At 47.0% G+C, this 17,129-nt stretch overlaps 1 protein-coding gene across 1 annotated transcript in view; it reads left to right on the top strand.

The window, feature by feature from the left end:
* Positions 1-7,684: 7,684 nt before the first annotated feature.
* Positions 7,685-17,129, top strand: part of NCOR1 (nuclear receptor corepressor 1) — a 190,892-nt gene continuing 181,447 nt past the window's right edge. Inside the window, 1 exon segment of the mRNA XM_087702874.1 lies at positions 7,685-7,783. The gene's annotated coding sequence lies outside the window, so the exon portion shown is untranslated.

The following is a 17,129-nucleotide window of genomic DNA, read 5'->3' as shown; positions in this document are numbered from 1 at the left end:
GGTTTGGCTCCAAGTGGGGAAAAAGACACTGGAGACATGGAGGCTGCTTGGAAAGACGGTTTATTGGAGGACAGGACCACGTGGCTTCAGCTCCTGAACAGAAAAGGTGATCCTTTGGGTTAATTGCGAATGGAAGTGGGTGGAGAAACAACCTGGAATTAAAGAGAAATTTCCTGTCAGAACAATGAACCAGTGGAACAGCTTCCCACCAGAAGTTGTGGGTGTTCCATCCCTGGAGGTTTTGAAGAAGAGACTGGACAGTCACTCCTCTGAAATGGTACAGGGTCTCCTGCTTGAGCAAGGGGCTGGACTAGAAGACCTCCAAGGTCCCTTTCAGCTCTATTTTGATTGAAAACTGACCTTCCTAAATACCCATCGACAAATCCTGGACACGGCCTCTATCACCCTCTGTACATTGGGCACAAAGCCAGGTTAAAATCAGTACAGTGGGAGCTAAGCAAATCTCAGTTGAAATGAGGTTTCAGAGTGGGCTTCATGCAGAGGTGGTATACAGCAGGTTCTGATCAGTTCTGGAGAACCAGTAGCGGAAATTTTAAGTAGTTTGAATAACCGGCAAATACCACCTCTGGCTGGCCACGCCCCATCTATTCTCTGCCTCCCAAGTCCCAGCTGATCAGGAGGAAATGGGGATTCTGCAGTATCCTTCCCCTGCCATGCCCGCCAAGTCACGCCCATAGAACCAGTAGTAAAAAAAATGGAATCCCACCACCGGTGGAAACTAATCAAGGAGAGAAGCAACTTAGAACTAAGGAGAAATTTCCTGACAGTTAGAACAATTAATCAGTGGAACAGAAGTTGCCTCCAGAAGTTGTGAATGCCCCAACACTGGAAGTCTTTAAGAAAATGTTGGAGAGCCATTTGTCTGAAGTGGTGTAAGGTTTCCTGCCTGAGCAGGGGGTAGGACTAGAAGACCTCCAAGGTCCCTTCCAACTCTCTTATTCTATTCTGTTCTATTCTATTCTATTCTATTCTATTCTATTCTATCATTTGTAAAGACTTGAGGCTTCGGCAGGAAAACCAGCCCTGCTTTCTGCCTTTGTTAAGATTTTTCTCCTTTGGGGGAAATATAATATTCTGCCTCTTTTAATATCCCGCAAATATTCCCCAAAGGGAAATCGAAACTACTTTTTTGTGCAGTCTGGTGAGAGCCACAGGCCTTTCCAAGCTCATGGAATGAAATTTGATGCCATGCAGCCTGCCAAGCCAGGGACTGTTACTAAAGCAATTTGTTTTGAATGTAATTGGACAATTAAAAGATACCTAGGAGAAAGGTGGGGAGGAGAAGGGAGAAGTTAACCAGATGCTTTTGGGTGCAAAACTTCAGATCCGGCTTTGCTTTGGTGTAACCACTTGGCTTTAGTAAACTGTACTTTTGTTAACAGTGAATCAAGAGTCTTTCCTAACTGAGTTGAGAGGGCTTGGTGAAAACTGATCAGAGATATTCAGACAGCTGCACAATATTTGGTTTTAAGGCTATGCTTACCAAACAGAGGACATATCCCATTTTATTCTATTTATTACCTTTTTTTATCCCACTTTATTAAATTATTTGAAGTAGTGAGAACATAGCGTGACCCGTCAAAACCGCAGTCCACTAAAGCGCGCCCGATCAAAGCGCGTATGTGATGTCATCAGCAGCGCGACAAATAAAATTAAAAATAAATTAAATTAAAATTAAATTAAAGCAAGCCGATTCACATAAAGGTAAGGGTTAGGGTTAGGGTTAGGTTTAGGGTTACGTTAAGCGTTAGGGTTAGGTTTAGGGTTAGGTTAAGGGTTAGCGTTAGGTTTAGGGTTAGGTTTGGGGGGGTTAGGTTTAGATTTACGCGTTAATTTTAAGTTTACCGCTCAGAGCGTTCCGTTTTCATCGCGCTGTGATGACGTCGCGTACGCGCTTTCGTCAAGCGCGCTTTAGTCTACCGCGGATTTGTGGTGGAACCCGAACATAGTAATTCTCTTTCCTCTTATGTCCCTGAAAACAACAAGCTTGTGAGGAGGTTAGTTGGGCTGAGAGTGTGTGACTGGCCTAAAAGTCACCCAGCCAGCTTTCACAACTAGGCCAGGGCTAGAACTCACCGTCTCCTGGTCATTGGCCTAAAATCATGCAGCTAGCTTTCATGAATCATATGGAACTAGAACTCACTTGTCCTCTGGTGCTTGGCCCAAATTCACCCAGGTGGTTTTCATGTCAGGACTAGAACTCACCATCTCCTGGTCTCTGGAGCAGCACCTTACCCACTAGGCGAGACTGCCTCTCATTTCCTTTTGTCAGGATATCCGATTACCCTACCTTGGAGTGACCAGCAGCATGTAAAAAGTCTTCAAATAAATTTTATATTTAAACAGTGTCTCCAGAAAATGGAAAACAGCTTCAGATATTTGGGTGTTTTTTTTAAATGTCCAGGGATAATGTTTTAAGACTTGGTAAAATTTTTGTAAAGATTGCATAATAAGGACCTTTTCCTAAATTAAGCACAAATGGAGAATGTCCTTTCTAGCACAGAACAGAAATTTAACTGGCAAATCCTTAATTCCCCTTCCTCTTTGTTTGCAAATCAACAGATAATAAGAGCAGTATAAATTTGGCTGCATGGAAAAAAAAACTTTCTGGGAATTGAAGGTTAGTCATGCATTGGTTATATAAATTTTGGAAGTTTGCCAGTGAGAGGAATCCTGTACATAACTTAACACAAAATATATCTTTGTAGGATTTTACATAAATATATAGATAGGATTGGTTGGACAATTATTTATTTCAAAAGTAATGATGCCCTACTGATTTAAAAGGTAAGCATAACAACATTGTGAAGAGATCTGCAAATCACAACTGGATTCTTAATAAGACATTTACTTGGAAGGGAACACTGTTAAAATCAGGATGCTTTCATTCTAAGTAACCCTACTTAACACCAGATGGCCAAATACCTTTCCATTTATGTTGAATAAATCCAGATGTCCTGTCCAGAACAAGAATGTGGAAGTCTGTGAATGCTCAAATTAAAAAATAAAAAAGACCTTGAAAAATGCAGCAGCTTTTAGGGGCTATGAATCATTTAAAGGAATACATAAAATTATAGTAAGAGTTGGGACTTTGGGATCATTTGGCCCAATATTTACAAATTTGGCAACTTTAAGAGGGGTGGGCTTCAACTCTCAGAATTTCCCACCAGTATAATTACCCCAACAAGCACAGTAGCTGGGGAATTTTGGGAGTTGAAGGCTGCCTATCTTAAGGCATGCTGGCTGGGGAATTCTGGGAGTGGAAACCCGCCCCTCTTAAAGCCTGCTGGCTGGGGGATTCTGGGAGTGGAAGTCCGCTCCTGTTAAAGCATGGCTGGCTGGGGAATTCTGGGAGTGGAAGTCCACCCATCTTAAAGCAGGCTGGCTGGGGAATTCTGGGAGTGGAAGTCCTCCCCTCTTAAAGCATTATGACTGAGGAATTCTGGGAGTGGAAGTCCTCCTCTCTTAAAGCATTCTGACTGAGGAATTCTGGGAGTGGAAGTCCTCCCCTCTTAAAGCATTCTGACTGAGGAATTCTGGGAGTGGAAGTCCTCCCCTCTTAAAGCAGGCTGGCTGGGGAATTCTGGGAGTGGAAGTCCACCCCTCTTAAACCCTCCTGGCTGGGGGATTCTGGGAATTAAAGTCTACTTATCTAATTTAAACAATTTAGTTGTATTTATTTTGTACAATGACAAATGCTATACATATATATGTGTGTGTATCCATGTGTATTAAACTTGAGATAAATACATTAGTGGTAGAAAAAATACATTGATCCATCAGTGTCTGCAATGGAAAATGCTACAAAGTCTATGTATTTCCTTGTTCGCAGTTTGAATAAGCTCCAATTAACATACCATGTAGGGCCAAAGCAGTGAATCCACACTTAGCCAGAACAATGTGGTATATAAATAGGCATTGCTTTTAAGGAAAATTGTTAAATCAGCAGATGATGGATATTTACCCTGCAAAAAGATTAATTTAGAGAGCATTTTCTCCCATGGAATCATTGGTGGGATTCAAACCTTTTTACTACCTGTTCTGTGGGCGTGGCTTCGTGGGTGTGGCAGGGGAAGAAGGATAATGCAAAATCCCCATTTCCTCCCCATCCACTGGGACTCAGGGGGGCAGAGAATAGTGGTGAGGCCAAAGTGGGTCCCTACCAGTTTGGACTGGTTCGGCCGAAATGGTAGTGGTTTAGCAGCCTGGGCCACTAGAACCGGCAGCGACCCCGGCCTGCCACGCCCCCGAACTGGTTCTCCTATGTGGTAGCCATCCTGTTTTTTCGTTCTTTGCATGCACAGAACAATTGTAAATGCACATGTGCGCAGAGCGCGTGCCTGGCGTGCATGGGAGCAAAACTAGCACGCGTGTGCAAACTTTTTGCATGCACTGAAGCGGGAACAACCCATCCCTGGGGCTAGGCCAGTCAGAGGTGGTATTTACTGGTTCTCCGAACTACTCAAGATTTCCACTACCAGTTCTCCAGAACTGGTCAGAACCTGCTGAATACCACCTCTGGTCCACTATAAGCTCCTTGGTCCTATTGGTGTTAAGGACCAAGTTATGGTCTCCACCAGTGGTGGGATTCAAATACTTTAACAACCTGTTCTCTGCCCTAATGATCAGCTGTGTGGGTGTGGCTCAATGGTCATGTGACTGGGTGGGTGTGGCCAACTCAACATCACTCATGTCGATGGGCGCTTCGCCTTAGCTGTGACAATGTACTAAGAGTTAACCGGAGAGGCAGTTTCTGTAAGCAGGGCAATAAAGATTAGGCTAGAAACAACACCAGGATGTTTCCTTCCTGCCTTCCTTACAGGATTAGCCCTGTAAAGTGGGAAAAAACAAAATGGGATTTCTTCCAACAACTGGTTCTTCGAACTGCTTAGAAAGTTACCAACCGGTTCTCCCGAATAGGTGCGAACTGGCTGAATCCCACCACTGGTCTCCACATCACAAAAGCAATGATCCACCTTAAGATTGTAAAAGTATCCTGCATCTAAAAGGTTTGAAAAAGAGCAGTTTCTATTGGATTGAGCCATTCAAAGGTCCATTTTAATATCACCTGCCAGTGTTTTTTTTTTAAGGCCACAACTGCAAGTAATTTGAATGCTAATTTGAAAAAAAAAATGTGTAGCATGCATAACACTGCGGGCATGAAGCTGCTTGTTTGTGGGTAAACTGTTGGCTTCATTTGGGCTTCTCTGCAGGCCGTGGATGTTGCACCCAAATATATGTGGTTGGAGCTGAATGATGAGTTCGTATTACACATACACACATTAATTGTGCAATGCAAATTGTTTAAATGTCATCGTAGAAGAGCCTAACTATTTTCCTACTCTGTTGTTGTAGGCTGTCGATGAAAACAACTGAAGATTCATAGAGTTCAATAATGATAATCACATTTCCTATCCTGGTAAACCAAGGATGTCCAGCGTTGATAACTTTATGACATAGGGGCTTTAACTCCCAGAATTCCCCAGAAAGCCTGCCTTAAGAGGAGAGGACTTCCAGAATTCCCCAGCCAGCCTGCTTTAAGATGGGTGGGCTTCCACTCCCAGAATCCCCCAGCCAGCCTGCTTTAAGAGGGGTGGACTTCCACTCCCAGAATCCCCCAGCCAGCCTGCTTTAAGAGGGGTGGACTTCCACTCCCAGAATCCCCCAGCCAGCATGCTTTAAGAGGGGTGGACTTCCACTCCCAGAATCCCCCAGCCAGCATGCTTTAAGAGGGGAGGGCGTCCACTCCCAGAATCCCCCAGCCAGCAATGCTTTAAGAAGGGTGGACTTCCACTCCCAGAATTCCCCAGCCAGCAATGCTTTAAGAAGGGCGGACTTCAACTACCAGAATCCCCCAGCCAGCAATGCTTTAAGAGGGGAGGGCTTCCACTCCCAGAATCCCCCAGCCAGCATGCTTTAAGAGGGGTGGACTTCCACTCCCAGAATCCCCCAGCCAGCAATGCTTTAAGAGGGGTGGACTTCCACTCCCAGAATCCCCCAGCCAGCAATGCTTTAAGAGGGGAGGGCTTCCACTCCCAGAATCCCCCAGCCAGCAATGCTTTAAGATGGGTGGACTTCCACTCCCAGAATTCCCCAGCCAGCCTGCTTTAAGAGGGATGGGCTTCCACTCCCAGAATCCCCCAGCCAGCAATGCTTTAAGAAGGGTGGACTTCCACTCCCAGAATTCCCCAGCCAGCAATGCTTTAAGAAGGGCGGACTTCAACTCCCAGAATTCTCCAGATTTCCCGGGGATTTCTGGAAATTGAAGTCCACAGATATTTACTTTGCCAAAATGTACAATACTGTATTCCTTGGCAATTATAGTTGGTTGAAGACCTCGCGTTTTGGCTACAGAGTAGCTTAGTGTGTGAAACTTGCCAATATTTTTATTTTATTTATTTGGCTTGCCAAGCATGTACAAGATACCATGGTTATGTACCTAATATGGTTAAGAGTGAAGCCAAAATCCTTTGCAAGTTGCTAACCCAAAGCAACCCAAATAATTAACGTTGTGCACAAGAGTTTTTGCTGAATTCCAATTAAGGGCCAATTAAATGAAATTGCCCCTTAATTCCAGGAGACTTTGCCCCGCCCCTTTCCTTGCCTTGATTTCTTAAGTAACTTCAGGTAAGAATGCCATGTTCTAATTGGTTGCAAGGGAGGGGCACTGATTTCCCGCCCTCCAATGGGATTGGGGAGGGCTACTCACCGTTCCTGCGCTCTGATTGGACGTGACGTCACCCTCGGGAAGAGCCGGAAGTATCCAGCCCATAGATTTAGAAAAGTGAAGAGAATTTTCTCTTGCTGTGAAACAGATGCAAAGACTACAGAAAAAGCCATTTTTTTGGTTTATTATCTCGGGGAATAGAAATCAGAGCCTCCATGGATTTAAAGAGGTCCAGCAACAGTTGCAATATTTTTTTTCTAGAAAGAATCTTATTTCTAGTCGATTGTATAGCAAAGAGTTATTTTAATTCGTTTTTTAAAAAAGTCTTCCTTTATTTTGATTGCCAGATGTAGTTGAATAATAATATCTGGCATGGTTTTAAAAATAATGATCAGCAAAAGCAAAAACAACTCTTCAATGTAGAGCTGGCAAGCGTGGGAAAATGAAGTGAATTTTGCAAAAAGCAAGTTTTCTCAAGAATCATGTCGCAATATCTTTCGCACATATCCTTCTATACTTTTCCTATGTCTATAATCTACCATGTTCCTTTACAAAGCCCCCCTCCCTTATCGCCTTCACCTCAGAGGCCGCCTGAACTGCTTCCTCCCATTGGCTGGTTGCTCGGGGCCACGCCCCTCCCCTTTTGCATCCCTATTGGCCGGCGCTCCTCTCCGGCTCTTTTTCCACCCACCCCCGCCCCCACGAAAGCGTCCCCACCGTTCGCTTACTTGCTGCCGTACGGTCCTGGAAGGGGTGTAGTGAATTTTCCTACGTCGAATCGGGTTCCCGCGCTTCCAAATGGAATTCATTCTCACCGTTCCCTCTCCAGAGAGTTAACAAAGGGCGAGAGCCACCCGGATGGGGCGGACGGGAGAATTTCTAAGCGCTTGCCGCGGGTGAGTAGGGGGAAAGGGCGTCGGCGGTGCTGCCAGGACCCGCTGCGCGAGGGGCGAGGGGAGAGCGGGGCGGGGCCTGGGGGAAGCCGGAGGGAGGGGGCTCGGAGGGAGGGGGGGGAGCCAAGATGGCGGCGGCTGAGGAGGAGGAGGTCTCGCGGCCGCCGCTGCCACCGACGCCGCCAAGGAATTGCAGGATGAGGTGAGGCCCGGCCGGGCCCGGAGAGGCTCCTTCCCGGGAGCGGCACTTCCGGGCGCTCGGGGGGGTGGGGGGCGAGAAGGAAAAGGGGGGGCGGAAGAGGCGGGGGGCGAGGCCGGCTTTTGGGGGGGGGCAATATGACAGGTCGAGGAGGGGGGGCGAAGGGGGGGGGACCCTCCGCTCGAGCCTTGCCGAGACGCCGGACTACACCACCCATCGCTCTCCGCCAAGCCTGGTTCTGTGGGCACGTGCGCCGGGACTATACCTCCCATCGTCCACAGCAGCAGCCCCTCCCCCTTTGTATTGGTTTCCCCTCCCCCTCCCCCCCATATCTGTATGCTTTTGACACCCAACCCTATGTTCCTTGTATCTCTTTCCCCGGCCTTGTGTTTTGTTCCTGGGATTACAATTCCCATCGTCCCCAACCTCACACTCCCCCCCCTCCCAGAACGTCCATAGATATAGAGTTTGGGGAGGATGGGATCCCATCATCCCCAACTCCATATATCTGCCCCCCCCCATCCCTCCACCTGACTGCTTCGCTTGCAATTCCCATCCTGGTGCTGGGCGGTCCACAATCATCCGGGTGCCAGATCCCATCATCCCCAACCCCTATCCTTATTCCCCCCCCTTTTTTTGGTAGCTTTGAGATAGTTCCCATCATCCCCGCCACTGCACTTTTCCAGCCTTGAGTGCTCCTCCATGGGTAGGATGCCACAGCTTCAAATGCCCATCGTCCCCTGCCCTGCATGTTTAATCGGCGACAGCGCCCATCATCCCCAGCCAGCCTGAGTTCCTCTGCTCGTGGTGTCAGAATCGCAACCTCAGAATTAGCTCTTGGCGTTTCCTCTCTTGTTCTGATTGTAATGAACAGCCTCAGGCTGGTTGGCACGAACGGGGTGCTTGCTGGGGATGATGGATCTTAGAGTCTTTATGGAGGTGACCAGTGTTTAGATTGCAGTCTGGAAGAGAGAATAAGTGGCTGGTGTAGGAGCAGGGAAGTTTGGCTCTGTCCATCCTTATTTATTTACCGGTATTTGCAATCCTACCTTTATTATTTTTACAAATAAGGCAGAGGATATATCCAACACCCCTTCCTCCTCCTATTTTCTCAACAACAACAACAACAACAAAAATAACAGCAACAACCACCCTGTGAGGTGGTTGGGCTGAGCAAGAGGGACTGGTCCAAGGTCACCCAGCTGGCTGTCATGTCTAAGGCAGGACTAGAACTCACTTTCACCTGGTGATTGGCCCAAAGTTCCCTAATTGGTTTTTATGCCTAAGGCAGGACTAGAACTCACTTTCACCTGGTGATTGGCCCAAAGTTCCCTAATTGGTTTTTATGCCTAAGGCAGGACTAGAACTCACTTTCACCTGGTGATTGGCTCAAAGTTCCCTAATTGGCTTTTATGCCTAAGGCAGGACTAGAACTCATTTCACCTGGTGATTGGCCCAAAGTTCCCTAATTAGCTTTCATGCCTAAGGCAGGACTAGAACTCACTTTCACCTGGTGATTGGCCCAAAGTTCCCTAATTGGTTTTTATGCCTAAGGCAGGACTAGAACTCATTTCACCTGGTGATTGGCCCAAAGTTCCCTAATTAGCTTTCATGCCTAAGGCAGGACTAGAACTCACTTTCACCTGGTGATTATGTTTATGTTTTATGTTTTATTGCAAATTTATATGCCGCCCTTTTCCCTGAGGGGACTCAGGGCGGCTTACAGCAATAAAGGGAAGGGGGTGCAAGACAAAACTTAAAAAGAAAAAAAATCGTGATTAAAGGAAATTGGTCATAAAAACACAACATTCACTCAACATTCGGGCGGGGTGAGAGTAATCCTATCCCCAGGCCTGACGGGATAGCCAGTTCTTGAGGGCTGTGCGGAAGGCCTGGACTGTGGTGAGGGTACGGATCTCCACGGGGAGGTTGTTCCATAATGTCGGAGCTGCAACTGAGAAGGCTCTCCTCCGCGTAGTCGCCAGTCGGCACTGACTGGCGGATGGAATTCGGAGGAGGCCTACTCTGTGCGATCTGATGGGACGCAGGGAGGTAATTGGCAGGAGGCGGTCTCTCAAATAGTCAGATCCACTACCATGGAGCGCTTTATAGGTGGTAAGTAAGACCTTGAAGTGCACCCGACGATCAACAGGTAGCCAGCGCAGCTCACGGAGGATTGGTGTTATATGGGCGAACCGTGGTGCGCCCATGATCACTCGCGCGGCCGCGTTCTGGACTAGCTGAAGTCGCCGGATGCTCTTCAAGGGCAGCCCCATGTAGAGCACATTGCAGTATTCCAGCCTAGAGATCACAAGGGCTCGAGTGACTGTTGTGAGAGCCTCCCGGTTCAGGTAGGGCCGCAACTGGCGCACCAGGCGAACCTGGGCAAATGCCCCCCTGGTCACAGCCGACAGATGGTGGTCAAAACTCAGCTGTGGATCCAGGAGGACTCCCAAGTTGCGGACCCTATCTGAGGGGAATAAATTTTGCCCCCCCCAGCCTGATTGATGGAACGTTAACCAAATTTTTGGGAGGAAAACACAACAGCCACTCGGTCTTTTCCGGGTTGAGTACCAGTTTGTTAGCTCTCATCCAGTCTTTAACAGCCTCAAGGCCCCGGTTCATCACGTCCACCGCTTCATTGAGTTGGCACGGGGCGGACAGATACAACTGCGTATCGTCCGCATATTGATGGTACTTAATCCCGTGCCTCCGAATGATCTCGCCCAGCGGTTTCATGTATATGTTAAATAGCAGGGGGGACAGAACCGAACCCTGCGGCACCCCATAGGTTAGGGGCCTCGGGGACGATCTCTCCCTCCCCACCAACACCGACTGCGACCTGTCCGAGAGGTAGGAGGAGAACCACTGTAAAACAGTGCCGCCCACCCCCACCTCCCGCAGTCGTCGCAGAAGGATACCATGGTCGATGGTATCGAAAGCCGCTGAGAGGTCAAGGAGAACCAGGATGGACGCATAGCCTCCATCTCTGGCTCTCCAGAGATCATCGGTCAATGCGACCAAAGCGGTTTCAGTGCTGTAACCGGGCCTGAAGCCAGACTGGAAGGGGTCAAGATAGTTAGCTTCCTCCAAGGTACGCTGAAGCTGTAAGGCCACCACCTTCTCAACAACCTTCCCCAGAAAGGGGAGGTTGGAGACTGGACGATAGTTGTTAAGAACTGCTGGATCCAAGGACGGTTTCTTCAGGATTGGCTCAAAGTTCCCTAATTGGCTTTTATGCCTAAGGCAGGACTAGAACTCATTTCACCTGGTGATTGGCCCAAAGTTCCCTAATTAGCTTTCATGCCTAAGGCAGGACTAGAACTCACTTTCACCTGGTGATTGGCCCAAAGTTCCCTAATTGGTTTTTATGCCTAAGGCAGGACTAGAACCTCACTTTCACCTGGTGATTGGCCCAAAGTTCCCTAATTGGCTTTCATGCCTAAGGGAGGACTAGAACTCACCTTCACCTGGTGATTGGCCCAAAGTTCCCTAATTGGCTTTTATGCCTAAGGCAAGACTAGAACTCACCTTCACCTGGTGATTGGCCCAAAGTTCCCTAATTGGCTTTTATGCCCAAGGCAGGACTAGAACTCACTTTCACCTGGTGATTGGCCCAAAGTTTCTTAATTGGCTTTTATGCCCAAGGCAGGACTAGAACTCACTTTCACCTGGTGATTGGCCCAAAGTTCCCTAATTGGCTTTTATGCCTAAGGCAGGACTAGAACTCACTTTCACCTGGTGATTGGCCCAAAGTTCCCTAATTGTCTTTTATGCCCAAGGCAGGACTAGAACTCACTTTCACCTGGTGATTGGCCCAAAGTTCCCTAATTGGTTTTTATGCCTAAGGCAGGACTAGAACTCATTTCACCTGGTGATTGGCCCAAAGTTCCCTAATTAGCTTTCATGCCTAAGGCAGGACTAGAACTCACTTTCACCTGGTGATTGGCTCAAAGTTCCCTAATTGGCTTTTATGCCTAAGGCAGGACTAGAACTCATTTCACCTGGTGATTGGCCCAAAGTTCCCTAATTAGCTTTCATGCCTAAGGCAGGACTAGAACTCACTTTCACCTGGTGATTGGCCCAAAGTTCCCTAATTGGTTTTTATGCCTAAGGCAGGACTAGAACTCATTTCACCTGGTGATTGGCCCAAAGTTCCCTAATTAGCTTTCATGCCTAAGGCAGGACTAGAACTCACTTTCACCTGGTGATTGGCTCAAAGTTCCCTAATTGGCTTTTATGCCTAAGGCAGGACTAGAACTCATTTCACCTGGTGATTGGCCCAAAGTTCCCTAATTAGCTTTCATGCCTAAGGCAGGACTAGAACTCACTTTCACCTGGTGATTGGCCCAAAGTTCCCTAATTGGTTTTTATGCCTAAGGCAGGACTAGAACCTCACTTTCACCTGGTGATTGGCCCAAAGTTCCCTAATTGGCTTTCATGCCTAAGGGAGGACTAGAACTCACCTTCACCTGGTGATTGGCCCAAAGTTCCCTAATTGGCTTTTATGCCTAAGGCAAGACTAGAACTCACCTTCACCTGGTGATTGGCCCAAAGTTCCCTAATTGGCTTTTATGCCCAAGGCAGGACTAGAACTCACTTTCACCTGGTGATTGGCCCAAAGTTTCTTAATTGGCTTTTATGCCCAAGGCAGGACTAGAACTCACTTTCACCTGGTGATTGGCCCAAAGTTCCCTAATTGGCTTTTATGCCTAAGGCAGGACTAGAACTCACTTTCACCTGGTGATTGGCCCAAAGTTCCCTAATTGTCTTTTATGCCCAAGGCAGGACTAGAACTCACTTTCACCTGGTGATTGGCCCAAAGTTTCTTAATTGGCTTTTATGCCCAAGGCAGGACTAGAACTCACTTTCACCTGGTGATTGGCCCAAAGTCCCCTAATTGGCTTTTATGCCTCAGGCAGGACTAGAACTCCCAGTCTCCTGGTGATTGGCCAAAGTCACCTAGCCGGCTTTCCTTCTAAGGCACAACTAGGGCTCCCCATCTCCTGCTTTCTAGCGTGGTGCGTTAACCACTAGACCAAATTTTAGGCCTGGGGGGCTTTGGGCCAGCCCCTCCCTCTCAACCCAAGAGTTACTATGGCCTAGCATAGCAAATAATGATAATTAGTGTAAATATACACAAATTGTCATGTGCCCAAATGTTGATGCTGTTATCTTGGGGGGTGTTGTGATGGTTGAAAGGGCAAGTAGTGGTTATAAGTAATTCCCCCCACCCCACCCCAAGCATTGTTGTAACTTAAAACTGTCGCTAAGTGAATGCCTGTAACTCGAGGATGGCCTTTAAATCTAACCGGAAAAAGGGAGAGCCAAAACAGAAATCATGCAATAGTCTTAGATTTTTTTTAAAAGTGCATTTACAAGTCATCCTCGACTTACGACCAGCATTGAGCCCAATGTTGTTAAGCAAGACACTTTGTTAAGCGAGTTTTGCTTCGTTTTACGATCGGTCTTAGCCAGAGTTGTTCAAGGAATCACGACAGTAACATGGTTGTTAAGTGAATCTCCCTCTCCCCCTTAACGTTGCTTGTCAGAAGGTCACAAAAGAGAATCACTTAACCCCGGGACACCGCGACCATCATAAATATGAACCAGTTGCCATGTGTCTGAATTTTGATCACGTGAGCAAAAGCCCTAAGTGGATATATTGCCACGAATAGGCGGCAATATAAATTTCCTAAAATAAAATAAAGCGTGAAAATGGTTCAGTCAGTTTTCTGTACTGTTGTAAATTTGAACGGTCACTAAATAAACTGTTATAAGCCAAGGACTAAGCAGAGTAATGGAGTTGGGAGGGGCCTTGGAGGTCTTCTAGTCCAACCCCCTGCTCAAGCAGGAGACCCTGTACAATTTGAGACAATTGCCTGTCCAATCTCTTCTTAAAAACCTCCAGTGAAGGAAGACCCACAACTTCTGGAGGCAACTTCTGTTCCACTGGTTCATTGTTCTCACTGTCAGGAAGTTTCTCCTCAGTTCTAAGTTACTTCTCTTCTTGATTAGTTTCCACCCATTGCTTCTTGTTCTGCCCTCAGGTGCCTTGGAGAATAGCTTGACTCCCTCTTCATTGGGGCAACCCCTGAGATATTGGAAGACTGCTATCCTGTCTCCCCTGGTCCTTCTTTTCATTAAACTAGACATCCCCAGTTCCTGCAACCGTTCTTCATCTGTTTTGGTCTCCAGGCCTTTCATCATATTAGTTGCTCTTCTCTTCTTAAAAATCTCTAGTGATTTTCTAGCACCTACAACCTCTGGTGGCAAGCAGTTCCGCTGGTTAATTGTCCTCACTGTCAGGAAGTTTTTCCTTAATTCCAGGTTGCTTCTCTCCTTCATTAATTTCCATCCATTGTTTCTTGTCCTGCCCTCAGGTGCTTTGGAAAATAGGGTGACTCCCTTTTCTTTGAGCCCCTCAAATATTGGAAGACAGCTATCGTGTCACCCCGGTTCTCCCCCCCCCCCCCCATTAAATTAGAACATACTCAAAGCAGCCTACCTCCCTTCCCTCCTGGATCCCATTCTATGTCTCTGCAACTTGCAAGAATTGGGGAAGTGGAGCTGGGAAAACGCTGGCGATGGGACAGATTTGATGTGAAAACAGGCTGGGAATGGCTGACCAAGGGAGTGAATGAAGAAGGAGGGAAAGATTATTGTTTCATCTGCGGGTGTATTGATTTCTTTCCAGTTTTGTGCGAAAGCTGCATTGAGTATATGAATTATTATTATGCATTGAAGTTGTTTATCCATTTTTAAAAAAATCTAATAGTCCTAATAAGAATGCTTCTGCTTTTAGTTCTATTTTTTTGCTCTGTAATTTCTTCCAGCCATTTCTGAATTTTGCACCACTATTTCCTTGTGATGGGGCACGTCCACCACATATAGTAGAATGTTCCAGACTTGTGGCTACCTCTCCAACAATTGGGGGATAAATTTGAGTACATTTTGGGCAATCTCACTGGGGGAATATGCCATCTATAAAACATTTTATAGAGGCTTTCTTCGTAAGCTACTGCCGTCGTAAATTTATAATTTATTTCCCCTAGTTTATCCCATTTTTTTAAACTCTATATTATGGCCAAAATTTCTTCCCCAGCTAATCATTGTCTCCTTTACTGTCTCTTCCTCCATTTTATATCTTGGAGAAGAAAATTATATAATATGGGATGGATGGAAGGTCAGGAGTAAGTAGCTTTGCTAGAGGTTGTGTAACTGCAGGTAGTCCTCAACTTATGACCACAGTGGAGCCCAAAATGTTTGCTGCTAAGTGATCCCCAGGCTGACAGCAGGACCTGGGAGGCTGGCAAAATATCCTGGAGGAAAAAATAGGGTTGTCCATTTCTGAATTCTTAACTGGAAAAAAATGCCAGGGGAGCCTTCTTTCAATCCTAGGAGCTCAGCGGCTGTTTTACTGGGATGGCATTTTGCGTAGAATTAGTCCTTGACCCACAAACCATTTGTTTAGCTTACTTTATTGTCATTGCACATTGTGCAACAAAATTAAATGCCACCTTCAGTGCAAATTATAACTGTAAAATTAAAAAAAAAAACATAGAGACACATCCTTCACATTCTATACAATTGAATTGAAAACCCGATATTGCATTAATATTGCCCTATACCCGTAGAATTCAATATGGTTACTGCCCTGGGAGAGAAGCTGTTTTTCAGCCTATCTGTCCTTGTTTTTTATTGTCCTGTACCGGCTGCCAGATGGTAATAGTTAAAAAAAAAAAGGGTGCTCAGGATGAGATGCAACTTTAAGAAAGTTTTGAACTTTCTAAAGGCAGCTGGAGCTCTAAAGCTCTTCCAAGGAGGGGAGGGGGCAACCCATGATCCTCTGGGCCAGTGTTTCTCAACGTTGGCGACTTTAAGTCCTGTGGACTTCAACTCCCAGAATCCCCCAGCCAGCACAGCTGGCTGGGGGATTCTGGGAGTTGAAGTCCACAGGACTTAAAGGTGCCAAGGTTGAGAAACACTGCTCTGGGCAATAATGATGTTGATCCTCTGGAGCGCTGTCCTATCTGCCCCTGTGCAATTGGCGAACCAGACACAGGCGCAGTGAGTTAAAGTACTCTCTATGGTGCAGCGGTAGAAGGTCACCAGCAGTTTTCCATTCAATTGCTTCCTGAGAAGACTCAGGTCGTATAATCTCCGCTGGGCCCTTTTGACCAGGGCTTGACCATGTGAGCTCCCCAGGTCTCAGGTCCTCTTACAGCAACACCCAGAAACTTTAAAAGTGGCCACTTGCTCCACTCGGCCTCCATTGATAACCGAGGGCTGGATGTCCGATCTATTCCTTCTATAGTCCACTATAAGCTCCTCGGTCTTATTGGTGTTAAGGACCAAGTTATGGTCTCCACAACATGAAAGCAACCAGTCCATCTCATCTCGATAGGCAGACTCATCCTCCCCCCCCCCTCCACCCTCCGGAGGTAAGTCCCACCACCAAATGGTTTAGGGACTGTTTGCAGTTATGATGGCACTGAAAAAGTGGCGGCTGACAATTTTTCACACCAGTGATGGGTTGCAGGCGGTACACCCTAGTACCGGAGCCTGCCCGGAGCACCGGAAACCGTTCCGTTCCGGTGCTCCGGAGTGTCCACCCGCCCGCGCTCCTTACCGGTCTTTTAAGTCTTTGATGTTTCCACGCACTGCGTATACAGCGCCTGTGCACCGCTCCGCAGAGCAGCTGGAGCATCACGGAGGCTCGCGGAGATGCTAAGATGCGTGCGCTGCGCACGTACATGTGGACGCCGCCGTGCCCGTTCCAACTGTACCGGTTGGAACGGGATCCGGGAACCCACCACTGTTTCACACTTACCACCGTTGCAGCATCCCCTGATCCAATTTGGGACACTTGGCAGCTGTGTTGTATTAAAGATGGTCGGTGTGTCCCAGGGGACACGCGATCCCCTTTTGCAGGGATCTTCTGACCATCAAAAGTCCATGGGGGAGCCAGATTCGCTTAACAACCGTTTTGACAACCGAACGACTGCAGTGATTTGACTTAACAACTGTAGCAGGAAAGCTCGTAAAATGGGGCTGTTGCCAGGGTCATATCCTGTGCCCCCCCCCCAATAAGATCCAACTGGAAAATAACTCCTAGCGTGATTTTTTCAGGATGTTCATAGTATAAGCCCTACCCCCAAAATAAGCCCCAGTTAAGAACGTCAGCCAGACGGATGCATTTAGTACCGTATTTTCCCCAAAACAAGATCTAACCAGAAGATAAGTCCTAAAGCAATTTTTGGAGCAAAAAATTACCGTATTTTGCAGTGTATATGACGTACCGGAGTGTAAGACGCACCAAGATTTTGAAGAGGTAAATTAAAAAAAA

This window comes from Thamnophis sirtalis, unplaced genomic scaffold (genome assembly GCF_051295495.1).
Source record: "Thamnophis sirtalis isolate CommonGarterSnake01/CBP01778 unplaced genomic scaffold, rThaSir2_p1.2 scaffold_17, whole genome shotgun sequence".
NCBI lineage: Eukaryota > Metazoa > Chordata > Lepidosauria > Squamata > Natricidae > Thamnophis > Thamnophis sirtalis.
Note: the sequence above shows the minus strand (reverse complement) of the source record. Positions and strands in the feature narration are given on the sequence as shown.